Raw genomic sequence first — 27,827 nt, forward strand, 5'->3', positions numbered from 1 at the left:
GTAAGCTAGCCAGAAGTTACCTAACACAATGTAGAACTTGTTTCAAACTCAATCATACATGAATAAATGATTAAAAACTTCGTTAATTAACAATGATACATTCAATATATGCCATGGTTATCATCTTCCTAGTGCTCTTTCTGCTAAAAAAGCAACTGTTAAGTATGGTACGTCTGAATAAAAAGCCTGTATTACATGTGTGCAGTAATTACAGAAACAGAACTACTAAGCAACTACTAGTATTCCCATACTGATATATATCACAGTATTTTAGGAAAATTCCACTCCAGTAGAACAGCAGCAACTACAAACATATTTGCTTATGAAAAGAACAAAGAATGGGAGGACATTTCCTGTGAAATGGAAGTATTAATCTATTACTATAGTTTTATTACAGATCTTGTTTAGTTTTTGTTTAATCCTAGCTTGGATATGTCAACATGAGCTCCAGATGCTTTCTTTCCAAAGGTTTTTTTGTATTTATAACTCCCCATTATCAATTCCTTGGACACTTCCATCTCCCAGAATAACTTTAAAATAAGATTCACTTCAGATTAACTAAAGCTGGACATGAAAGGTTACAGAAAAAAATAATAAATCTTAATTTAATTTTCCAGAATGTACTGTAGCTCTTGCCCTCCAATCGCAAATGAAGCATCTCAGCTGTACAGGTAAGGCAACTTCTGCTGGACTGCACAAGATCCTGGAACAGTCATGCACATAACAACAGAAAGACCATTCTTCATACTATCCTCATGGACATACCTCTTTGAAAAGGAAAGGCATAAACTCCCTTACTTCTGCACAGCTATAAAAGGATTGAGTCTGCTCAAAGGAACCTGGGTTTTCTCCCAAATTTTCTGGAATTTATTAACTCTATGAAATTTTTTTTTTTTTTTTTTTTGCACACAGCAGATGGATGATATTGTAATTAGTTATGACAGGCAGAGCACAAAGGTCAGACAGACCGCTCAGGGGAAGGTAGACTTCTGGAGAAAGAGATAGAGATTAAAAAACAGGGGAAGTAACAGTCCACCCACTGAGATCTTCTAAAGCACCCAACTGATCTTGAAATGTGAATCCATTTCATTTCCCACTAAAATTGATAGAAATAACCCCTCTATTCCTTAACTTCTACAACAATAAGACTGGCTTTTACAAAGATAAGCTCAAAGAACTTTCATTGCTTTTTTTTAATAAAGCCCATTTTAGATTATTTTCCCTCTTTAAAGTTCAATCCGGAAAACTGAAAAAGGTAGTCCAAATGGACACAGTGTGAGAAAATGTCTTTCACTGAAACACATCCAAGTTCATGGAAGCTGGTAAGATGGTGGCATGACCAAACACCCTGCCACTGCTTTCCTTTATGCTATTCCTCTTTTTTCCTGTGTTTGAGAGTTGATGTGCTTTTAGGTTAAAACACACACACAAAAAAACCAACAAAACACACCGTCTGGTTTAATATTCCTGTACAACAAAAACTGCCAGAAAAATGCAAGAAAGGTAGAAAGTAAAAAGCTGAATGTAATTAAAAAGTAAGATAAAAAAATTATTTAAAATTAAAATAATTAACATTTAAATTAGCAGTGATTTATAGTACACTTTCTACTACAGAGTTTTACACAGGAAGCACTTAATCCAATCAATACATTTTTTATGACATTAAAAAGAATTTTAGAAGTCAGCAGTCACAATATATAGTAATAGAGTACGCTTTATAAGTACATACATACAGTACTATTACTACATCCCACATAACACAAGAGGCTACGCAAGACATAAAGGAAACCTGCTCCTTTTCATTTCAATTCATCTCTCTGCTGGTAAAAGGCATTTCTTAGTCACTGCAGGCACTGCTCTCTGTAACGGGACTGGACTGAGGAGTCCAATCTGGTTCTAGGGCAGTACCTATAAATAAAGGATTTCTAGAGGAGGAACAAGAACTCAAATGTTCCATCCAATGTACAATGTGATTTAGTTTTTAGTGTTAAGATGTACTGTTTCTGCTTCAGTGATCAAGCATTTCCAAACTGGAACAATACTAACAGGCTTGGGAAGATCTGTTAGAACATCCAAAACCAATGTACTTGGTGATACTATCCAGGGAGATTATAAAGGAGGGAACCCAATAGTTTGTCATATCTTTAGAGGAACACCACAAATACTCAACCCCTGAACCAACGCCACTACATCAGAACCACTTATTTTGTCAATCTAACTCTTCCCTTTTGATTTGTGCTCAGGAACTATAAAACACTGGGCTCAGTATTTTAACTCACTGCCAAATGGTTTTATTTTCAAAGAAACATTTGTGACACTGCTCTTACCATACTAAGTTACTTTACATGGTAACTCCAAGTAACTACCTTACTTGCAGAATATACACAGAGCAGATGTGTGTTGACTTAAGGACTCCTAGGCCTGGTAGCTATCAGTGCATTTAATCCAGAACTTCCCACTTCTACTTCTGTATGGAAGCTGCCAAAAGATAACAAAAGCTGTACTGAAAGATCTTGCATCATTGTTACTGTAGATTAGATTTCATAGGTTAAAATAATCTTATAATCACCTCTACATCCATAAAAACACTCAAAGAAAACAAACACGTTTTCAAAATGACAAGATATGTCCAATATTTTTCATATTCTTGTGCTCAAAGTCAAGGGTAAACCTATTTTCTCATATCCTCTTAAGTTTCTGTAATTATACTTACTGAATTTGTGAGTTTCTGTTTCTACAGTCTATGCATTTCTAACCATTCACTTCAAACTCCACAAGTCACCGTTCTCAGTGCCACCACTAAGTAACTATAGGGGGCTTAGGTAACATTTCGGACTATAATAAAATGGGGGGGAAGGGGAGGGGGCGGAGTACAGTCAATAGGAATTACACAGACAAGATAAAACAATACTTTTAGCTACACATAATCATTATTTCAGTCGCCTGTAGGAAGGGTTACCAACATACTAAGAAACTGTCCCCTTTAACTGAATTAACGTATTTCATGACTCCTTTAATCTCTCTTGGGTAAGTACTGATCAGTTGCACCACATCACCCGAAGAAATATCTAAATTTTAAAGTGTTGCAAAGCTCATTTGAGCCGCCAGCGGACAAATATATATGTACAAAAGCAGCAAAACAATGTGGGAGGGGAGAGTCAGTATTGAAGAGACTGAAGTTAGTTCTGCTATATGGCTATGTTATGTTCAAAATAATATGTATTAATTCAATTTCACTGACTCAATTGAAGTCCACACAGTCTCAGATGTAAACCACAGAACTTTTGTAGGTCTATTGAAAACAAATTGATATTAAATTCAAAAATAACTAACGTCCTAAGGCCCTAAGTTCCCGCTTGGGTAAAAGGTATAAAGCACCTACCAGGGGTCTGAAGGAGGAAACAAACAAAGCTTCACAAAACAACACACACAAAACAGATAGTTTCTGGTTCCCCAAAAGCAAAGATACAAAGAAAAAAAATATTTTACTTCAGGCTGAACATCCCCCTTCCCACTTCATTCCTTTACAGTGTGTTTTGAAAACACACGTTCAACAACTTCTTCCTGACTTAAAATGAAAGAGGGGAAAAAAGACAAGAAAAGGGAATGAAAGTAAAAGAAGCAGTTTAAGATTTTTATAAAGGGGGAAGAAATCAATCTAGCTACTTTATGCATCAGATTACAGAACACTTCTGGAAGTCTAAGCTTCCATTCCATCGATTGGAAATTCCCCGGTTTAGCCCAGAATGGTCTCCTTAGTCTATCCTATTGCACTGTTGCACTTTGTATAAATAAAGAAATCTCTGAAATAAGGAGTAAATACCAGACAACCTTCTACACGAGGGTCTTCAAAGGCAGTCCTGAGGTGGTGTTCCTGTTTGTATACCACTTTTTTTTTTTTACAAAGTCTAAAGATTACCAGTCTACCCTATTAGTATCAAAAATAAATGAACTCAAGTGTACCACCTTTCAAAGAAGTCATCCAGCTTATAGCTTTCTGAGGTGGGTTATCTTCAGTTCTTCCCAGAACTGTGATACTTCATATGAAATACATAAATATTCATTGATCCAGAAGACTAGAAAATTTGTTTAGCATTGCTTGTTAAAACGCTTGTCCAGTCCCTTTCAATTCAAGTTTGATCAACGTATGTCTAGTTTTCATTTCTGCTAATGAATAACTACACAATTAATGCTCAAGTATATCAAAATGTGAAATAACCACCACAGTGAGGGCAAAATCCCAGTAGTGCAAGGATGCTGTATATTCTACTGAGAGCAGGAGACTGACCTTTTCAGCCATTAGGACCAAGTGAACAGAAATCTAATTAAGGTATCTGAAACACATCTGATGTAAATCTGTTTACCCAAAACTGTCTTTTGGGTGGTCTAATTAGTATTACTTTATATCCCTAGTTGTTATAGATGTCTCTGTAAACTCATTCTGAAGACCTTACAGAGCCATTCCTTGAGCAGCATCTCATTCTGGAAAAAACAGAGGTGAAGTGCAGAGAATATCAGCACTAAAACATACCTAAGTAATATTAAATCTTTAATAATTTGAAAGCAGAAGGGGAATTAATATTTATTCTAAGACAGCTTTGCTCTCATAACCTTAGATAAGCCAATTTGCAATTTTGGTTTGCTTTTGTTTTTTGTTTTAGAGACCAGTACAAAAGCAGTTTTGCTTTGAAAGTAATGGTTGGGTCTCCAGAAATTGAGGTTTCCATTTTCTTCACAACCCTAATTCCACTAGGAATAGCTTAGTATTTCTTTATGGATCTTTGTAAGGGGGGAAAAAAAGAAAGTAATAAAAACCTCTAAATACTGATTCATTTGTAGAAATAGCCTCATATGGCTCTCATGGGATCACAAGGAGACAGTACAGCTTAAGTAAACAATCTCTATCAACACAGCTGAACCATTTGCTGCACATTCTCTTTGTACCACAAATGTCTGCAGATTTATTCCATTTGTGTCAAGCTGACACCGGATCTGGCCATCTATACTACAATTTCCAGCTTTTTCTTCCCCCATCCTTGCCTCCCAGTCTTTTATCTTCTATGTATTTATCTTCTTACATTCTTCTGTTGCTATGACAGCATGAAAATACCACTACTGCCATATATTAATATCTGAAGATACTAAAACTAGTGTTTGTCACTTAAGCGGGGCCTCTCAGCTACTATTCCTACGGAAGATGCAAACACCCTATTGTGATCTTTTATTTTTGTTTCCTTTGCTGAAGCACATGCTTTTTAGTTGCAAAAAATCTGAATTTATAAATTGTTGTCATACAAATGCACTAATCATCTCAGCTTTTAACAGGAACAGTAAGCTCTTCATCAGTACTCAAAGGAGCATATCACTCAGTATCAGCTTGTGTCCCACAAAAAGAAGTAGTATTCCACTTCATGGACAAGTCCAGATAAGTTAATGCTGACCCAGACTAACTTTCCAGTCTACCTACTAAAAAACAGTCTGTATTTAACACCAACAGGACAATTATATTTAAAAGCAACCTTCAAAATTACCTATAAATAAGTGACACAGCTGAGACTTAAAAAGAAAATTCACCACCACTATAACTGTGGCCAGGAAATTCACAAGCACAGAGCTTTGTCCCCAACAACTGATAAGTTTAGAAGTGTACTTTGCGATTCAGACTCTCTGGCTCAACAGGCTTGCTTTCTCTCATTTGTTTGCTTCAGATTTGCCAACTCATATGGGCTTATTTATTAATAAGCTGCACCCAGCATCAACACCCAGCATGTCTCTTCTGCTTTGTTTTTAATCATATTTCTCAATAAATTAACTAATAAAGATACAAAACATCACCAAGTAAATAAGGATCTGGAAATGGAAATAAACAGCACTATTCTAGCAACCTGAAAATTTAACAAGAGACCAAAAAATAGTGGAGAAGATTAAGTTAAAGACCATCGGAAGGGTAGATCCTCTACTGACTTTGTATGTCTTCTCAAGGATGAAGTCTCTGTGAATGCAAATAGGCATAAATTTGTGATGCTGGAAACACTAAGTTACATTATGTTCTTTATAGAAAACAGGTAATTCTTGCTATTATCTCTAAAATGCTGTAGCACCCACAGTTAATTATTCATACAGGTACTAATCTGTTGGGCACTGGAAAGGAAAAAACAGATACTAGTATTTGTTTGACTTCAGTTATGTCAGTGGTTTTCTGATTGTGCACGTGCACAAAAAGGAGGTCAGAATTACACCCATTGCTCAAACTGCTTTACTGCATTGATCATTTATTGCAGCAAGTTGGGGGTGAGGGGAGAAGGGGATGTGTATCAGCTTAAGGTTTTACAAAAAACAATACAATATAATACAGTCAATTAACAAGAAATTTTCAGAAGTAACATGATCCTTTTTTCCTAACATTTCTTTTTTCGGTAAGGTAAGATACTCCAGCACCTTCAAGAATAAAAAAAGCTATGGATATGACAAAGACAACTACAAAATAACAATGAGGTGTCTGAAATGACTTAACCTAAATCCTGTTTGCAAAGACCTTTTATACTTAAAGCAGTCTGAGCACTAATGACAGCCATTAAGATGATAGTTCTCTATGTTAAGTCTATTCTAAGAACACATCATCAATATAACACCACCACCCTTTACTGCCCAAACTGTCATGTACTGGGACGGTCAGCCCATTTCCTACTCAGACATGAAGTAGCTCACTGAAACTGCACTGCTGATACCATAACTGCATTTACCAGAACATCAAGAGTCATGGGCTTTAAGGACAGGAGTTCTGCAATAACCCTACTGAGAAAAATGAGAACATTAACTATACATAGCATAGACCTGATCTAAAGCATATTCTTCATGCTGCAGAAACAGCCAGTTTATCAATGCTGGTAATGACAGCGTCTGAAACACTGGGGCTGTAACAGGAGAGGAGGGGATCACTAAGACATCATGCTGCCTGAAGCTTGATTAACCAGCTTCCAGATTAAACTGCTTCCAGAACTTAGACTGGATTGGAAGCTGTTGCACATTAACATATCAGTTTATCAGCTACTAAAAGATAGTTTCATAGTTTGCATTTGAGAAGCCTGTAAATCCACTTTAGAGCTTACTAACATATCCTTGCCTTTACCTAGTCCTGTTCACTGACTTTTGGGTAATGGCATGATTTCTAGCAAAAGCTCAAAGAACTCATAAGCGTCTTGTCTTGACTCCTGCCAACAACCAGTCAACAGATTTGCTTTGAATTCTTATTTAGAGATGTTCATACAATTCTTCTCATGAAAATAAACAGGGCTGCACCCATTCCCGAAGTGTGGACTATGCATGAATAAACCCCAATGCAAATATTTTTCCATGAGATTGATGAGAAACTAATTAAAGTCTGACTCAGCCTGAGCAATGGATCTACACATATATAAGCATATGGCATTTGGAAACTAGCTATGACCATGTATTTTTACATTAAAAGTACGTGAGTGCCTGTTAAAGTGATGTTTCGTTTAATTTTGTCTGAGTCCCTGGTCCTACTGTCAGGTAACGGTTCTATCACATAATTTTATTACTTGGGGAAAACTAGGATTCGGATGGGGGAGGGCGGGTGGGGGGGAACAGTAAGTAAATACAGACTCCCGAATGGCTCAGCTTGTCAGTTTTTTACTTGCCTCAGACACGTAGTTACAACTGTGCTGCATTATCAAAAAATTAAATCAAAAATTAAAACTTCAGGGAGCCTGAATGTCTGGTTCTAGTGACACAACACCTAGTCAATATCTATCTTTTCAATTTGCTAGCAGAGCTTGCATTTTACCTCAGCATTTAATCGTTTCCGTGTTGCATTACATCTGAAGTATAAAAGGCCAAAGCAACAATGCTGCTTTCTAAAGCAGGCTTTGCATCTCTACACCCCTTGATCCACACAGATCAATTAGACCATCAATAAGTCAAGTGAATAACATTAATATTTCTTTCTTCATTAAAATACTTCTTGGTTGAGGAGAGAAGGGCAGAATTTCAGACGGCATTAAAAAAGCTTACAGTACTACAAAAAGGTCAACGCAGATGCAGATATAAAAATGGTACTTGATTGCCTGAAGTAAATTTAATCACAGTACCAGAAGCTTTAAAAATTACATGCACATTTCAGTTATGCATTACTGTTTTCATAAGGAACTAAAACCCAAGGCAAGGCACTCAGTTTGTGGTTTGTTTCCTTCCTAGGGAGCTGCAGTTCCAGTGGGTGGTGGGAATGACTGCCCTGCCAGCTTCACACTCCCACCACAGGGCAACAGGGCTGGGAAACACATAGCTTTCTCTGAACTTCTCTCATGTGCACACACATGGTGTGAAAACTCTCAATAAATACATAAAGTAAACAAATTGAAAAAACTACTTAAGTAATATAAAACTGAAATTACTAAATAAAGCTAGTATAAATGGTAGTAACAGGTTCTAATCAAACTTTTCCAGAAAAAGACAAGATTTTTCTAAGCCTCCTGTTTGTGTTCAGTTATACACATGGCAAAGATAAACCAAATAATAGAGTCTTTTATGCCAAAGCAAAGAGAAGTTTTAAAAATAAAATGGCTCCAATAGGCCACCTTCCTCTGTAACCATTTTAGCTTCTGTTTTCTATTAATTCATGCTTTCTGAGATGTGCAATTGTTTAATATGCTATTTTGACCCAGAAGTCTACTAATTTATCTACACTCCACAGTTCTGCTCACTAGCAACAAGCCTTCTGTGACCTATTAGCCAGTGCCAGAAACTCAACTATCCCAAAACACTGATTTAATGGAACACACATACATAGATTTTACTGGTTTTGAATACTGTTGAACTAGTCAAGAGTTAATACTCAAAACCTATGGCCTTACAAACTATGGGGAACTACCTTTCTATATAGGCTTGGACAAGTCAGTTTTTGTTTTGTGTTGTGACAAAATGATACATAGCTATTATTTGACCGACACAGTAGTATCTAGGGATGAAAACACAACAGAATAGCAAGGTCTTCCTACCCTTTTAACTTAGCTCTTTCCCAGCTATGACGATAAACTGTTATGGAAGCAGAAAGATAAGAGACAAAGAGGTGGAAAGGAAAGATGCTTCACTCAACCTCATTTATAGATTACAAATGACCTCCAGTCACACTCAATCACCTCAGACCAAAAAAAGCAAACCCACACCCTACCAAAAAAAAAACCAAACCAAACCCACCAAACATCAGTTCTGTGTCACAGAACAGTTATATGGGGGGGTGGGAAGGAAGCAACCAAATTCCACATTTCTCACTTTTTGTGATTACTTAGAAGAAGGAGGTTTTTATTCCATAAATTCAGAAATTTTGTAAAGTACAAAGCAGTATTGCATCTAAAATTTCTACATCAACATTTAAAAGAACACACACTTTTACCTTTAAATGCCCTGAACACATTGAAGTACAGAAATACACAGTTTTCTAAAGGTATGATGTCACATGATTTAAAAATGAGGTCTGTGAAGTGCAATAGTGACCCCATACATTTAAATGTACATTTTCAAATACAGAGTGTCTAAGTTTCATGGCTGTGCTTAAAACACAAAAAAACCCACAAAAAACCCCACATACTTTAATTCAGCTCATGAAGTTAGAGGGGCATTTCCTACAGTCATGTAAAATTAAGAATGTCACTGCGGATTTACAGACATCACTGGAGTTTGCAATTTTTTTATTTTAAACAGGGAATGGCTCTGACCTTCTGCAGCAGACAGCCACTTTCTGACAGGATTTGCTCCTTAGCTTTCTCACTTGGGAGTGTTAGGCTTTTAAGACCATAGTCAGTGTGCTATTTCTCATAAGAATCACTGAAAAGGGATGTTTCAAAAGTATGCTTTCTTCAAAACTTTTCCTCTGGTGTCCACACACACCTGTAACTTCAAGTTAGTCACCGATGTGCCAGCAATGGCTATGAACTATTTCTTTTGAAAACTACAACACTTAGAGCCATGAAGAGATTCCAAACAAGTATGAAGGCTATGTGCTCAGGGACAAATGATGATTAAATCCTTGAGCTTCCAGCACAGTGTCATTAAGAACATAAATAAAGACTAGAAGAGGAGAATAGGTATTAAAGGAAAATTATTTTACCTATTACTATAAGCAAAAAAAATTTAGCAGTTATTATCAAAACATGGTATTTGTTATTTATGGCAGATGTTCTGCCTAAGCTTGGTTTAAGCTAAATGCATTCAAACTTTCTTACTTTATTTCCAGATTAGAGCAATTAGGAGGAATTCCACTTTTTAACAAGTTACTTTCAATGGTTTTAAATAATAATAACCATCATCTCTTGGACTTCAGATTTTAGGAACTATTTAGCCGTTATTGTTCATTTCTTTCCACTTTTAATTTGATGTTTATAGGACTATAAATAACAGTTTCTTCTCTACTTCACCATTACATTTTACATATCAACTATGAGTATTGAAAGCAAGATTTTTCAGTTTCCTCTGAACTCTAATGTACATAAATTCATTTACAAGAGGTTGTAATATCACTATATACTCACACAGTTTACACATTCAAATCAGCATTTATTCAACACTGAAAACATGGTGAGTTAAATACACAAAATTCACATGGAATCTTTATCACAGGACCTTACTCGGTGTCCATTTGATTCTGCATAAAGACTCCACATAGTTCAAAAGCACAAGATGAATCCCAGACAGTCTTTTCATAATGCTGTATCACTTACATTCCCTGAATTAACCACTTAGTTGGGAAATAACAGAATTACCATAAGTGTTTTCTGCAACTGTATATTGTGCAAGCACTTTGCACATTTTAAGCACAGACTTTAGCTCTTCCACTCTGCTACCGTATCTTTGTGGAAAGAGATCATTAAGCAACTGCACTCTTTGCTGCTTATTCTTCATCACTTCAAAGAATGCAGGACAATTTCTGATGGCATCTGAGAAAGGAAGACAATCCTTTCACTTTCCTCAAATTAGATCATGTCTACTTTTGGTAAAAGTCTTAAGACAACTTTGGCTACCTGGGTCACTTATCAGGTGTTGAAAAACCCAGGCAGGCTAGGTTACTAGTAAGAATACAGAACTAACTCAATTATCAGTCTGTACTGTTTAAAGAAAACCCAAAGAAACCAATCACACAAGATGCTTCAGGTTTATGTTGTAGAGTGACTCACCTGGCATCTACAGAACTGCCACATTAGAGTATTCCAGGGGCATTACAAATCATAGCGCTTCAGGGACTTTGAGGGGTCTTTTTTTCTTGCTTCAAAAGTACGGAAGATAAGCCTACCTGGGTAGTATGGAATTTCACTTGGTCTGCAACAAAGCATTATCTCAAAAAATATGCTGAAGAAAATCTTATATTTACTGCTTTGAAGCCATAACTAGGAAAATTTACTCAGTGTATTTGTTATTGGTAAAACAGTATCATGGCTTATAACTGCAAGCACTGGACATACAGAACATACTGATGTAAGATTTGGCCCTGTATTTGAAAAAAAAAAAAAAAAAAAAACCACACAAAAAAACCAACTCCTTCCCTATTCAAATTTCCCAAACCATTTTTTCTCCTCTGCTAGTATTAGTGGTGAAATAAAATGGTCACCTACCCCTTACTGTAGTGAGGTGCTCTTCCTTTTTTTTTTTTTATTTAAAACTACCTGCTTTCTCTATAAAAGAGATTGTTCTTTACTTGTAATACTCAGCAATCCCTTAAGCTCAACATAATTTTTACATTAATATTTGACATGAACTCAGCAATTAATTTATAACAACAAAAGAAACATTGATCCTGCATGTTTATCTTGAGTGGACTTCATTAAGCTTTTACTTTTTTGATAATTACTTCTTGGAAGTTTAATATAATACTCAAATGCATCTAAGAGCATCTTAGCTGGCATTATGCTAAAGGAATGGGAGACAGTATATGATATTACAGGAAGCTAGATGTCAACAAGCCTATAGAAGAGCTTTAAAATACTATTTATGTTCAAGATTCAAATAAAACTTTAGTTAACATTTAATCGTTTATCATGGATTCATTTTTTGGAATGGAACTGCGTTGTTATAATGTGAAAAGAGGTTCCTCAGAGACTTTCAGTGCAGAAGTCCTACCACTTTGGGGTTTCTAGAAAACACAAAAGAAAAATGGTATTTGCACACAATACCAGTTACTAAAAGACAAACTAATTACTACACACTTGTTGTAATTTTGAGAATACAATTCTTGAAAGGTTGGACTGACATTAATAATGAGAAAAATTCACAGGCAAATACTATTTGAAACCTGACCCAAAGCGATAAAACCAGAATCCATCTTAAAATAAAAAAGGAATAAAAGCTACACATAAAGTACATTGATTTTTTAAATATATTCCATACAATAATAAATTAAAAGAAAAACTTTGAGGGTTTTTTATGTCACATGAGAGTTTTTATATCAGCTGTCCATACAAACTGTTCAACTGTCATCAGCATCTTAAGGCTGGAAAATTAGCTGAAAAATTCAAATCTGGCTGGTCAGGGCCATGAAGACCAACACCATCCAGGGTTCTGACACTGGGCAAATAATTTATTCAAGAAAGTAAATGCTCTCCTAAAGGACCATAATTCTTGTGCTGGATGGTACACACACACAAAGGAATGTCTTGGCTCAGAAGAAGTCAGATTAATTGGAAGACCTCAGTTCTTCAGAATCCTGACCAACTACACAAAGATTTAAAAATCACAGCACTTGCTGTGGCTTGAATTACTCCTGAAAGGAAGACTGCTTTGCACTGAAGAGAACAAAGCTTTCTCTAATGTTCTCAGACATAACTTGTGTTTTTACAAGTCAGTGACCATCCATCAGCCAAAACAGTAAATACATCTATCAGGCCTCATGCTGGGAAAAAATAATTTCAAAAAAAATAGTTCAGCCATGGATATGGCTGGATGCCCCCACTTCTGCATATACAAAGATGTTGCAAATTCTGTCAGGCATTTCTGTCAAATGTCCTGGGCAGACCCTCACCTTTACACAGTGTTCCTGGTGCTTCTTTCAGCAAGGCACTGGCATACTTTGTACCTGCAGAGTGGGCAGCAGAGAGGGAAGGGATCCTTTGAGTCATCAGTGACTGTCTCCAGAGCTCCGCTGAGTTGCCTGCACTATGTCGGGATCCATGTCTGGAAAAAGACCTTACCCTTTTCAAAAGGAAAGTCAGTGTCAATTACAGCCAAGCATACAATTTTTTTCCATAACAAATTAGCAAATATAAGTCATCTGGACTACAGAAGAATCACACTAAGAACAAATCCACCAACATTTTTCAGCAGTGAATAGACCAATTAATCTTTCAATCCATGCAAAAAGTCTTTCTTGCTCTTTATCTTAAACCTCTATTTCTCTATGTGACTTGGCACTATACAACAACAAGATGCATTTTTGCAAGATATACACGATGCAGGGGTGAGGATGAACAAAGACAGGTATCAACTGTCCAACTGAAATTTGAGCTAGCAGTGGTGTGGCAGAATGGTGTGGCAAAATCCAGCCCCAAGTTTGGAAAGAGGCTTGTGAGGATATCAAGATTAGTACCAATGAAATTCCTTAATGTACTATTAAAATCAGGAGTCAGATACCTTCTCAGACCTTTCTCTGAATACTTCCAATCTATCAGAGGGCCACAGTGCTACTTGCATGCTACTGTACTTGAAATAAGACTGGGAATTTTTTTTTATTCCTACAATTTATAGTTTTAAGCATAGGTTCACTGGTGAAATTTTTCAAGTACAGCCAACAGCTAATTCTCCTGATCTCTATCAAGCTTTCAACCAATTCAACTGATGAGAACACATTTGAACTGTTAGAAGCACATTCTGTTTATCCAAGTGTATATACAGAAGTTAAGTTTCAACTACGTTGATGTGAGATGCCTTAGATAAAATATACACTGCCACCACTAGGCAACAACTAATAAACAGGCCACGCTGTTTAAGAGTCACACCTCCAAAGACTTGGCAAACACAGAAGAAAATACCTTGAATCAACTCAGTAGCATTAGTTTCTAGCTGGAGCTTCTAAACTTACTCCTTGTTACATGGTATCATACCAATCTGGACACAGTCATTTATTTGTTTTTCTCAAATGATAAGACTATTTGATCATTATATTTGCAAAACCTTACTCAGCAAGAACTGTCACTAATCAACCCGATGACATTCACAGTGAGGTACTACACAGAGGCTAACACAATGGGACTAACAGCACCAGATTCTGGTTGCAAGTGAGAGCTGAAAAGGAGTCTCAGGAAATTCAGAGGTATAGTCTTTTTTTGTCTGCTCCACACCTCCCCACACACCTCTCCATAAGAGCATGCCTGCCTCTCATTACAGTCTCCAGGAGTTATGAGCACCCACACTGAGATTAGAATATGCCCCTAAATCCACAGATTCTCCAAGTAATAAACTGTAATGTGAAAGGGCCAACAAAAGGAAAAGGTAGAAGCTAACAGCGATTGGACAAAAGTTTGCCTTAACAACCCCTGCTTAGCAAGTTCTCTGCCAAGCAATTTATATCCACAAGAGGTACATTCCATTCCCTTAGCCTCTAGTGTCTTTTAAAGTTAAAACTTCTTTCTTGCTGCAGTTTATGGCACATTTTTTACTATGTGTACTTAGGAAGCAAGCAAGGCTGACTAAACAGATTTCCTCCATGACCTTTACTACTGTCGGCTGAAAACAATTTAGTCCATTTTAAGTCATTTGAGAGCACTGTAAACATTATCCAAGGGGCTTAGGAATGACCGCCTAAACCATGACCTTTCAAGCTGACAGATGACAAAAAATACTCCATTTAAAGAGATATGATAAAGGTCTCTTATCCTGCTGAAACAGAAAGGAATTTTCCTTTTACCACTACAGAATAAAGATGCTTTTTGTTCCATTTAAGAAATGAATTTTTTTTTTTTTTTGAGAGGGGCACTGAAAAATGAGAGAAGCAATCTAAAGTACTCACATCATTTCTCTCTTGATTAAAAACTCAATCCATCCAATTAATATAAACTAAGAATTGAAACAAAAGGGGTAAGCAAGCAACCAAGGAAGTTAGGCCTTGCATAAACTAAAAACCTTACACTGGAAATACTTTGGCTGGAAATGAAAATAGAAAGAAAAAACTTTATCCAAGCCCATTTTATTAAAACTTGACATACATACCCGTTTTTTAACTCATTCATACTCAAGGGAAGCTAGATGTAACTTTTTAGCTTGTCATTCCTGGTTACGCTAGGAGTCAAGGCAGCGATCAGTAAATCCAGAGCTCAAATCCAAAAGCTACTATGTTGTGCTATATTTTAGAAGTCAGAAGAGTTTGTGATGCTAGCTCTGTCTCTCGGTCCACTAGAGCTCTTTGGATTAAGTACTCTTGACCCAAAAGGACTGCTGCTTTCTCTCTCCCACCAATAAACAAAAGCACATTCTTGGCACACTTTGGGACAATGACTACATTTTAAACTCGCATGAAAATATAATGAGTACACAATATGTCAAGTACAGTCACGAGTGCTTAAACATATTCTGTTCTAGCTCTGAATCTAGTTTTTTTTGTGATGAAAAGATAAAAGGTGAGGCATATGATATACATCAAACCTTTTCTTTAGTGCACTACGGATACCAGGACCTTGCCCTAATCTCTCAGTAGGATCCCTGGGCTTGGACAGAGTCACTAAAGCACCCAGAATTCTTTGTCCTCACTCAGACCTTTCCTACAGTCTGTGACTTCCCTAGAGGTGACCCTCCTAGCTCCTACACTGATGAAGCAGAGCACAGCCACATGCTCTCCATTGTCTCAGATTTGGCCAACCAGTTCTGCAAATTGTTTTCAGACAGATACACAAGTGACTCACCACAGAATCCCATTTACAATATCAGCCAGAGTTTACTTTAAATCATAATCAATTCAAAAAGGATGCTATACCGTCAAATGAAGGCATCTTGTTGCTTCTGTGAACTAGCACTGCAGCTCATACTCGGCAGAATTTTTCAAAATACTATTAAATACTTTAATTTACTATTAATATGACCGATACACTAGAACCCTCTGGGCTCAAAAAGGGAATTTAAGAGCCTAAGACAGATTTAACTAATATTTAAGTAGAACAGAGAACAAACCTGCAATAACTATGCACAAACTCAAGATCTTGAGGGCAAAGCAAAACAATAGATGGTGGAATCAAAATAAACAAAAGGAGATTATTTCTTCACAGGTAATTTTAAGCTATGGTATAATAAGTAGGCCAGTGAGACAATCTTTAGAATTAGACGTAACATTATGTGCAGTATCACAAAAAACCAGATCATTCATATGGAGACTATTCTCACATCTCTATGTATAGAAGCAATGGAGAATAAAGCCAAGAAATCCCTCCGGAAAAGTCAAACACTGCTCTCCAATGTGAATATGGCACTTTTCAAACGCACATTCATCAATGGAATATACAACACGTGCAACTAACACAGCTTTTTTGTCTGCTCCTGTTTCCTACAGGAACCCTGTCATGTTCCTAATGACTGAAGTTAGTGTTTGTCTTGAGCATGGTCTTGACTAAAAGTTTACACTGCCAGTATCAAAATGAGGGTCAATAAGTAGCAGTGTCAAAACAGAAGTCCATCAAAGCTGTAACATCAAACACTTCAGTCCTCCTTCAAGCATGTTGGAAATCATTCTGGAAAGCTAAGTGTTTTCTTTCTTGACTTAATCAGAAATTTAATACAGGGAGGGTGTCTTTAATTTTTTTATATGTTACTGAGTCACAAAGTCTAACTGGTGACCCTTCACATCCAGCAAAGGGATCCTGCTCTCCAGGTAACATCTTTAAATCGAACAATGTATGTTGTGAGAAAAGACTACATTTTGATATTTTGGCTACGTCAGAGCACAGGAACACATTGCTCATGAACTCAACTCGATGCAGAATAAGGCTTGACTTAACAAAACAATTAGAAAGTATCATACGAGTCCATTTTGTTATTATAAATTCAACAGACTTGGAACACAGGTGTACAATGTTCTTAATACCTCATAAAAAAGCCTCCAAAGGTTTCACTGCCTAGTCAAGCTAGAAGTTCCAACAGGAGTATCAGTAGAAGTGGAAGCACAGCACTTCTAAAGCATAAAGTGTATGCAATATACAAAAGAGAAGATAAATGACACATTTTTCTGCTTGAGGACATGAAGAATAAGGCAGTTAAAACACAGAAGTCTAAAAATCACAAAAGTTTCACTTAGAAACAATGAAAAATGTCTCAACTTAAGAGAAAAAGGGGCAGATGATGCTGTGCCTTGAATCATATTCTCATTGAATCAAGCACAGTAATGACAAATAGGCACAAGGGATAAGCACCCAAACACAGCATTCAAGCAATTCCAGGACAAATTGTCCCCCAAGACGTATCTGGAGGATTTTCGCTCTTCCTTGTGTTTTGGCAACGCTACCGCACTTGTGTCATTCGACTGAATTCTCTTCAACCGTGCCCAGATAACGCAGTAACTTCCTCATAGCACCACTGCATAAGCATTACACTAGTCCTCTGCCAAATACAGAGAGCAGAACCACCCAAGCTGGACCAGTTTCAATGCACAGATTCCTACTCAGTACTACTTTCACCCACACTGAAGGGCTAACTGCTTCTCCTCCGAAATTCAAAAACTGAAAACTGTGTTGGGCACCTGCAGTGACAAGAGTCAGAAAAAAACTCTTGAAGTGGTGGGAGAAAAAAAAGTCTCCTGAAAATTAACTTAACTATTGCCTTTTGAATTTGACACGTGTCAAATGCTAGCATAAGACTTTACAAAGCAGGTAAGCATGTCAGCTCAATCATTCCTAGGAATTACTCCAAACCTCCCACCCTTTGTGGGGCCACATTAGTACACTACCTCAGCAGTGGTTTCTGTGCATTTCTTGAGTACAGATGTGGCATCGCAGCAGCCTACTTAAAACATGCTAAAAACTGACAACTATTGTCGTAAACTTTATTGCACAGAACTAATGTCTTTCAAAAAGAACATGCATCCTTTCCTGGCAATTATCAAAGATTTGTTCAGTGAAAAAGCACAATCCCTAAGAAAACACAACAGTGAGAACATAGTCCATATATTTTTCCCCATAGTTACAAATTCTTACAGATTATCATAACTAAAATCGTAACAACAAGATAGGAAACGTATGTATTTCCTGGATACATATATATGTCCATATAAGCTCATGAGTTTTGACAGAGTTACTCCTCTCTTTATTAGCCATGAACTTCCACATTTAGATGTCTGCACACTTTGCAAATCTTAGTACTGCTATCCAGAATGGTCTTATTTTTGACAGGTAAGACACAGAAAATGAATCGTCAAGCCTGACTTCATTACTTGGATTTTATTTTCAAATAAAATTTCTAGATGTCTTCCACAGATTCCTCTGAGGCACATGACTGCCTGTTGCTCCTCAACTCAACTAACACAGAAAATTTATAAGTACAGTTAAGACTACAGTTTTGCTAGAGTACACTGAAGAATAAGCTTACTGTAGACACCTACTGATGATGAAACCTACAGATCTCATAGAATCACAGAATGAATCATAGAATGGTTAGAGTTGGAAGGGACCTTAAACATCATCGAGTTCCAACCCCCCTGCCATAGGCAGGGACACCTCCACTAGACCAGGTTGCTCAAAGCCCCATCCAGCCTAGCCTTAAACACTTCCAGGGATGGGGCATCCACAACTTCCCTGGGCATCTCAAGTTCGTCTTGAGGGTTTATGCATTTTTTTGTTAACTATGATTACTTTTTAAATACATCTGTACTAGTTATCTACTAATTTTCAGTCAGACACACAGTAGACACAAGTATGTCTAATGAATCATCTAATAAACCAGGAAAGAAGAAAGAACTGCCTCTTTTGACAGCCAACCACATGGAGCAATCTAGGGCACTGCAGTTAGACAGGGCTGGCGTGCCTACAAACAGATGAGGCTATTCAGAACTCCAGCCACCATGATTGTTACCTTACAGAAGTCACATCTTAAGAATAACAAAGCCCAGAACCATTCACTTTGATTTTCAAATATTCTGATTAGGCTTAGGGATGTCAGCTTTCCTGCTTTTTTACTTAATTTTAGGCTTGAGACAAAGATCATGTAAGTCAACAGCTTTCAGACTGAGGTTTTCCTTTTCCTACTCCCCTCTGTCCCCACCCCCCAAACGCAAGATGTTTTTCCTATGATCTGGTCAAAACACCAGAACATTCTCTTAAGGAAAAAAAAAAAAAAAAGAAAAACAACAATTGCTTTTTTTAGTTCCATCATTCTTTTCTTGTTTTCACACACACTTAATTATGTAAGGAAATAAAAAGTTATTTTTAATTTCTTCATTGCTTTTGTACCATCCCCTAAACACACAAATATTATGCAAGTTAACATTCAGTTTTACAGCACTTCAATGATCAGTACTGGAAAGGCACATAAATTCAACAAGAAATTGGTAACCCTTTGGCACTTTTTATACAATAAATTGCAAAAAGAAATCTCAAGACATTAAACAAACTTGGGCACTGATAAATCCCTTTCTAGTGAAGTAGTCTACCAGATTCTTGTTTTCTTCTGTAGGCTATAATTCAGTTTTACATAAGCATTAGTTTGTATTTCCATTCTGGATGCTAAGTTGAATGATTCAGTACAGAAACAATCGCAGCCATCCATTCAACTAAAATAGAAGTTTCCAGTTATGCACTACATGGGTTTATGTATTCTGTGACTGTTTAGCAAATATCATAACCATAAACATCAGACTCCTGTTTTATTCTTTTAAGAAAACAACAACATACTGCAGCTACTTATGTTACCAAGACTTTCCAAAATCACTATGCAAGCCCAGGTCAAGTTTAGTCAAAGAAAAGATGACATGAAAATAGCTGAACAGCTATGCTTACACACAGAACTAATATTAGACTCAGGGCCCAAGACAGTCTAATGCATGACTGCCTCCCTTCTTTCACCTGAAAAAATGTATAATGTACCACTATACAATCTACAGTAGTAGAACCACAGGAAACTATCTGTTCCTCTTACTCCTTTCAAAATATGCTCTGGTTTTACGTAGCCCAGTTTTTCAGCTCTGAAAAGCTTACACCACACAAATGCACTGAGATTTAAGTGCACTCGGTTACAGGTTAAGGAGTGGAAGAATATACCCACAGCTGCTGGACGTCTAGACCCATTGTGTTCTGTGTCTGGCTTCATCACAGTTAATAGTTGTACAGTACCCCAACTTTTCAAATTGAGATCCGTTAAATAGGCATGATAGTAGTGTATCACACTTCACCCTGAAACCCCAAATTAAGATACACCCATAAAGGTAACTAAGTTATTGAGCAAAAGGTTGTCAGGATGCCCTCAAAAAGATCCAGTTCAGGTTCTGTCAGTAGTTAACTGCTAAATAAAGCCAGTTATTCTATTTATAAGAGAATATAAAATCCAATTGGAAGGAAGCAAATGAGTGCTTAGATTTAAAGCACTTTATAATCTTTGACTAGAATTACATGTTATACAAAAGGATAAGTATTAGTAATCAGGACATTTTGCATACAGGAAAGTCGCTCTCAGTGTAGGGAAGCATTCCTTTCCATTTTAGATTAAGAAACATGGCAAACCGGTTAGCTGACTTACTAAAGCAGCAAAGGCAGCACAGTAACTGAGACAGGACAAGTTTTCACATTCCCATCCTAATGTGGGAACACTTAACCAGACTTGGCTTTCAAGTTCCATGTGTTCCATTTAAAGCCATTAACGGAATAAGGCATACAAATTCACATGCATCTAACCTAACAGAAACCTATATAAGTTTTCAACAGCGAGTTAGATGCCATCATAGAAACAAGCCTCTCTTAGATTTCATACTATGGCATTAAGGCAAATTCTGAAGAACGTTTCAACTGCTGCTGTCCCTTTAGTTACTGCACAAATAATTTTTTTTTTCTAGACAAGCCTACTTCATTTATCTTCACCAGATATCAAGTAGAAACAGTTCACATCAATAAAAAGGCACTAATCAAAATACCATACTCATCATTAAACTAGTTATCTTACTAAGACATTGTTGAGTTACAAAATTCAGATATTCACAAAAGCCAGAACTTAAACTTTGTTTAATTTTTCACCGATACGATAGAAATACACAGCTGACATTGAAAAGAAAGGATAGCACCTCTTGCTAATTAGTTCAAACTGCAGGTGCCATGACATGCTACACTGACACCTTGGGACATAAAAACTGGAGGATGCAGATTCTGTGCTTCAGGTCAAGGTGGGAGAAGAAGCTCAAGATAAAGATATTTAAGCTAAACAAAATATCAGACTGAGTTCTACCAGGCGTTGAAGGTGCAAAGCTCTTCTCTTTGATGCCACTAAGCCACCCAGGCAATGGTTATCAAGGCAAAGCGCACAACAGAGTACTAGGACAACTGAGTTATGGATGTATAATGCACACAATGAGTCTCTCCAGTGTTTTAGTGGGGCACTGTTTTCAAGCAACTTTGTCAGGTAATAATTTTAAGGTTACCACTATCACTAATAAATTAATACAACTAACTATGGCTTGCCAATTTGATGTAATTTGTTATATTCTTAATAGTTCGTTAGTTACTTTTTTTTCAGCTCCCGACTAGTTCAATTTGCCATTCTCAACTTTGTATACAGATCTTCAGATAAAACCATGCATTTAATGTTAATTTTTTTTTTCTTCACAAGTGTATACTGCTTCCTTTCAAATTAAAGAAATTAATACATAAACCAAGTAAAAGCTGCGTATATTTATACCATCAAGTCATATTACAAGAATAGATAGGTATAATAGTTCTAGAGTAGGAGAAAAGTTTGTATTACTTGCCTCTGGTTCATATCAATCCATTAGTAAGTGGATGATAGCCTAGAGAGACATCCCACTCATTAAAAATAAAAATGTTACAAAAAACCAAACGATTTATTGATTTACATGGCACAGCCATTTGATCTAGTAGGAATTAGTCTGCCAAAGTCTGACCTTCTAGTTTCTGACATGTAATCGTAACATAGTTTATTTAGCACTTGAGCCACAACTCAAGAAGAACCGGAATTGTATTGTGAACCTAATCGCTGAAGTGAGGCTTTTGAAGCCAAAGGGCAAAAATTTCACAAGCTCCTCAGTGCAGAAGTGACAAAGTAATCTAGGCAGATTTTCAACGAGCCCTCTAAGTACATAAATCAATTTAAAGAAATCACAGTAAGAGATATCCAATCTGCATTCCCAGAAATATTTTCATCTGTCTATTAAGTAATCAGCCAGTACCAAAGAAATGTATTTTCAGCTCAACTTACTCAACTAGCTAAAAAGTCTAGGTAGAAAACTTAATTTAAGTCAGACAAAAATGTACAACAAAACAACATACACAAAATAGACTTTGATATCAGAGAGTCAGCTAACAAGGCACAAGATGTATTAATGAGAAATCTGACTCCATAAGAAAATACAGAAGGTCAGCAGGATCACTGGTAAAAATACCACCAGTGTTACTACAAAGCTAGTGGTTCCAAGTATTATAAGTTTTATAATGATTCCCAAAATCCTCCACATGACTCCGAAGGTGGTGCAGAGAGCATTCTTTAATCATTTTCATGCTATAACACAAGAAACAGGCACACTCACAAGCCTTTGGAGATGAGTAGAATCACTAAGCCCTGGCATGCAGAAGACTAAAGAATTCAGTATAACAGGTAAGCAAGGTGCAAATTTATTTCCATGTCTGGCATTAGAACCGCCTGCATACAAAGGAAGTAACATAATGGGCAGCAAGTGCTACAGCCATATGAATGTGCAAGTTCTCAGAAGCATCAAAACCAAATGATCTTTTTGCAAAAGTTTGCCATTTCGGCAGACTCTGCAGCTCTACCCAGTACCAAGTGAAAAATAACACTTAGGACTGCTATTCTACAGGTCTTTACTTGAAATTTCAACAGATAAACAGGAACTAGCTGTTTACTGGTTCAGATTTGGTCCAGACATTTGATTTGCGTGATACTCTCTTCAAAAAGAAAATGGTTTGATTTTGAATCACACTGGAAGTTCTGAAGCAGAATACTGATGAAAACTAAGTACATCCAATACTAAGCCTTAAAACCATATCAAGTCCCAAATAAACATTTTTGGTAGGGCCTTATGTGATCCAATAGAAAGGATCACCACAACCATGGCCCCAAAACTGTAACAACCCCATGTTTATGCAAATTAATCTAATGTTTTCTTGATGACTTTTTTGTTTCCTGAGTAAACTTGCAAGTATAAATGAGCTTAAATGGATTTCAGGGTACGTACAACAACAAAAAGTATTTACCATTTATTTGGTCGTCTCATCTCACAGGAATAACACTGAAAAATTCTTGTGAGGACTATATTCTATCACCAATTTGAAAAGAGTGTATCAACTTCATGACCACCAGTTTATAATCACTCTGCCTTCCTTTAAAAAAAAAAAAAAAGCTTAGTGTTAACATCACAAAGAGGCTGGAAACATACAATAAGATACTACTTAGTTCCTGTGTAATTGCAAAATAAGTTTGAAAAGAAAACAGCCAAAAATATTACAAGATTCACTAGCAATTCTGCTATGCAGATTTACTTGGTACTGTGAGGTACCACACAGTTACACATTATAAAAACCCCTAACAGAGAGGAAAAAAAAAAAAATCCCTATTTAAATCATCTTGTTCCTTTTCATGTTACTTAGTTTGATACTGTAACAGGCTTTGTAGTAGCACCCTGTTGTGTGTGCTGTCTAAAATATTCTACTGTAGCCTAATCAGCTAAACACTCTTTGTTTAAGTCCTAATCTTTGCCAACTTTTTCTTAACTGCTGAACACCTGCAGAGAGCTCCCATAGTTATCTTTGTGATACAGAATCATAAAAGATGAAACATGATGCGTGTTACAGAAGCTAGGCATACAGGACAAAAACCTCAAAAGGATTGCCAGACTGCCCATTTACAATTGGATTCTTCCTGTAGCTCATCTTCTGTGCAAGTTAACTCTCAATATAGCATAGAATTGTTGTTTTAGTAAGTGTTCAGTGAATCAAATCATGTCTCCGTTACTGAAATATGGAACACCATTTATTTAGCATTTTAAATGAAGGCAAGAAAGGAATACAAATCTACATCTACTTGCCTTCTACTCATTACATACGTACTTTCGATTGTATCATGTTTTTTCATGTTTTGATTCCATTACGTTTCTTACACTAGGCACTGCTTCTCTCTATGCAGAGATCCAACTACTTGAATAGAGGCATTCTGCCACAAAAGCAGAATGAAAACATACACTCCTGTAGAAAAGCTTTAACATCTTGCACATCCTCCACATAACAGCAGATTTCAACAAACCAACTTACTGTTACAAAACATTCAGTCCCTTCAGGACTTTCAAAAGCATGTTCTTTTCTCATGTCATACCATTTGGAGCTATTTTGTATCTCCTCAGAAACAGCACAAGAAACTTCCCTTTCCCCCGCCCTCTTTTGACACATCAGCACTCCCAGACTGATAACTCTGCTTCCTGCACTCTCAACGATGAGCACAGTGGCCTGAGCTGCTCTCCGTACTAGTGCAAGGAGTAGGAGGAAGCAACAGGTATGGACTGGACATAAACACAAGAGCACCAATACACAAAAAAAGCTGCAGAACACTTAAGATACCAAACAGTTCTGTGAGTCCTATTCTGCAAAATGACTCCTGTTTCTTTAGACAGCTTAAGACTGATTTTATTCCGCATTAAGGAATCAAAAACACTCTGAAATAATTATAATTCCTTCACTAAAAATAGATTCAGATTTTACAGCTTAATGCTTATTATCTTCTATTGAATTTAAAAAGACATTCTCACTCATCACCCTAATTTCTTCAAAAGCAAATTCTGGATCCTAAGTAACAGTCCCAAAAGGGGTAGACAGAGAGATTACATTCCCACAATGCTAAAGTTTCCTACCAGGTCTTAGTAGGCTTGCATGCAGAAATATCACCATGACTGGTTTTTTCCCTTCTCCTTTCTTGCTTTTTTGCCCAGGCATTTCACATCTCCAAACATATTAAGTTATGTGAACCACAGAGATTCTCTTTATACTAATAATTCACAGGTTTTGAGAAATCAAATGAAATCTAGAGAAGTTCCGGATTACAAATGGGAACTGTCAATTTTCCTTATGCTTGTAAGATTATCTTTAAGGGAAACATTCCTTATTCAGGTTCCCTTTGCTTTGGCCATTAAGTCTCTGCAATATTGCTGATCTGGATGTCACCTGGGAAACCTGCTGGCAGGAAAAGTTTCTCCTTCAAACAGAAAGTGGATTTCTTTTTACACAAGATCCTTCATGTAAGCTGTGCAATACGAGCTTTAGCTTGATAACAGGACCTTTACAATGTTTTTGAACAACTTTTCAAGAGATTGCAAACATGATGTTACAAAAAACTTGTCAGAGAAGAACAAGAAGATGGGCTGCTCCAAGAGCAGAGAAAAGCCAGGAACTGAGGTGATCACAGACAAGGCAAGGGCAACCTCACCAAACAGGGGACACAGACCGACAGGATCAAACAGGGCCAGGCTGGGAGAGGAACAGCTTCCACAGGGTCCAGACAAGGCAAGGTCCAGGGTGTATGCAGGGACATACAAGGCATGGCTAGAGACAGGACTGGCACACAGGCTGTGACACAAATTCAACCTTCCTCCTGGAGACATAACCAGAGATAAGACTGGAGAGTCTCATGCAAGGACCATCCAGGAAAGAGAGTCAGAAATGCAAGGGAGCAGGAGACACAGCTGGGTACAGGTATAGCTGGGATAGAGCACAGGCAAGGGCCCCAGGCTGTGCAGGGCATCTGGGTGAGAGAAGGACCCAGGTAAGTCTGGTCAGGGAAATTAGGGCCCATTAACACAACCATGGCCCTGACGCAAACAAGTCTATGCTTTAGCCTCAAGGGCACTACTTAATAAAAAGTGTAACAGTGACTGCTGCCTATTTCACTGGCTCACACACTGCCCCGGTTTGAAGTAAAACCAAACCAATTTTCTGTTCTGTAATTTTACATCTTAGCTAGGCTTCTTCTAACTCTCTGAAATTAACGGCATATTGTGGAGAAAACTGCTCCTTCTCAGAATGATAAGACCAATGTTTGTGCTCCATGCCAAGGAACGGTATGCAGAGAGGCCCTTGCTTATACTTACTGCCGTAACAACCAAGGGCAGCCCATTTTCGTTATTTGCCCCCTTAGAGGGTCGGAAACGGAAAAAACATAAAGGGGTCACATCAGTGGGGAGGAGGGGACAGGACAGGTGACCCAAACCTGACCAACTGGGCTATTCCATCCCATCTGCCCCATGCTCAGTATAAAAGCTGAGGGATCAAAGGGTCAGCCCCTTTTTCCTGCGATGGCCGACATCCGGAGAGGACTCTGTCTGTTCATCTGCCTTTGATCCCGATCCATGTGTTCCTGACTCCAGAGCTGGAATCCAGTTTCCCATCCATCACCGAGTCCAGTCTGGGACTTCCCCAGTGCCTGCCGGTGACGTGACTGTCATCCTGGGAGCTTGATACAGTTTTGTATATATTGTACCTATTTCATTATTTTCTTTTTTGTTTTGTTTTATTTTAATATTAATTCTTCATTAAAGTAGTTTAGTTCATTCTAAACTTCTAAATCTCCTTATCTCTCTCTCTCCTCTCTCCTCTTTTTGGGGGGGGGGGGGGGAAGGGGGGGAAGGGCCATCTGTCAGCCTGGTTTTGGTAAATTCAGCTGAAACCATGACACACACTAACATCTGTTTCAGTTTAAACCTGTATCAGATTCAATTATGAGGATTTTAAGCTGGAACTCTTTGGTAGGGCTCAAAAGGAGCATAAGGAAACTCTTACCATGCTTTTAAGAACAAAGACTTGATCAATCAGAAATTTAAATAAATTACAAAACTGCACAGGAAAACAAATTCCAAGCATTAAAATTTAACCTGAAAAGGATCTTTAACACACTTGTAATCATGTGCCAAGGGAAAGAGGAAAGCATGATTCACTCTCCACTCTCCTAAAGAGCCACTGAAGAAGCAGAGTTAGTCTGAAATTTTAAACAGACATGCTACTTAAAAATTAAGTATTAACTGCAGTTGACTAGCCATGATATTGCTTGCACACATAACCACTATTGGCTTTTCTACAGTAGTTTCTGTTCAATAATTATCTGCAACAAGGAATGAGACTGAGATGAAGTAGCACAGGTGTGTATCCCATTAAAATATTTATTAGATATGCAAATCAATTACTTTCTCTCCTCAGGCAGAAAAGGTGCATGAATCGATGATGTCCATTTTAAAACACAGTTATTGTCCTAAGACATGAACAAGGCAGTTGTAAAAGAAAGGCTGTCAAGAGGATGTTTCCAGATGCCTCAGACCCTCAGGATGGCAAAAGCAACACAGAGCCCATGGAAAGCATGAACTGGATATAGATAACCAACACAGTATACATAATGAAAGTGCACAATATTCATTAACAACTGTGGCTGACTTTTGTGTCTTCTCAGTAAAGAAGGTGGTGACTAACAGAACCCCTAGTCACAGCACAAGTGTCAAAACAAGCAACAGAAGAGTAGTTAAATTCACTGGTTCCCAATCAGGTTGCTTTGCTGCAGACGCTCAGGTAACATGGCAATCCCTGCCTTCACATGAACCAACCTCTGAGCTTGGTGAAGCAGGAGAAGCTTCCTATCTGAAG

The sequence above is a fragment of the Numenius arquata genome, chromosome 5, assembly GCF_964106895.1.
Source record: "Numenius arquata chromosome 5, bNumArq3.hap1.1, whole genome shotgun sequence".
In the NCBI taxonomy this organism is placed as follows: domain Eukaryota; kingdom Metazoa; phylum Chordata; class Aves; order Charadriiformes; family Scolopacidae; genus Numenius; species Numenius arquata.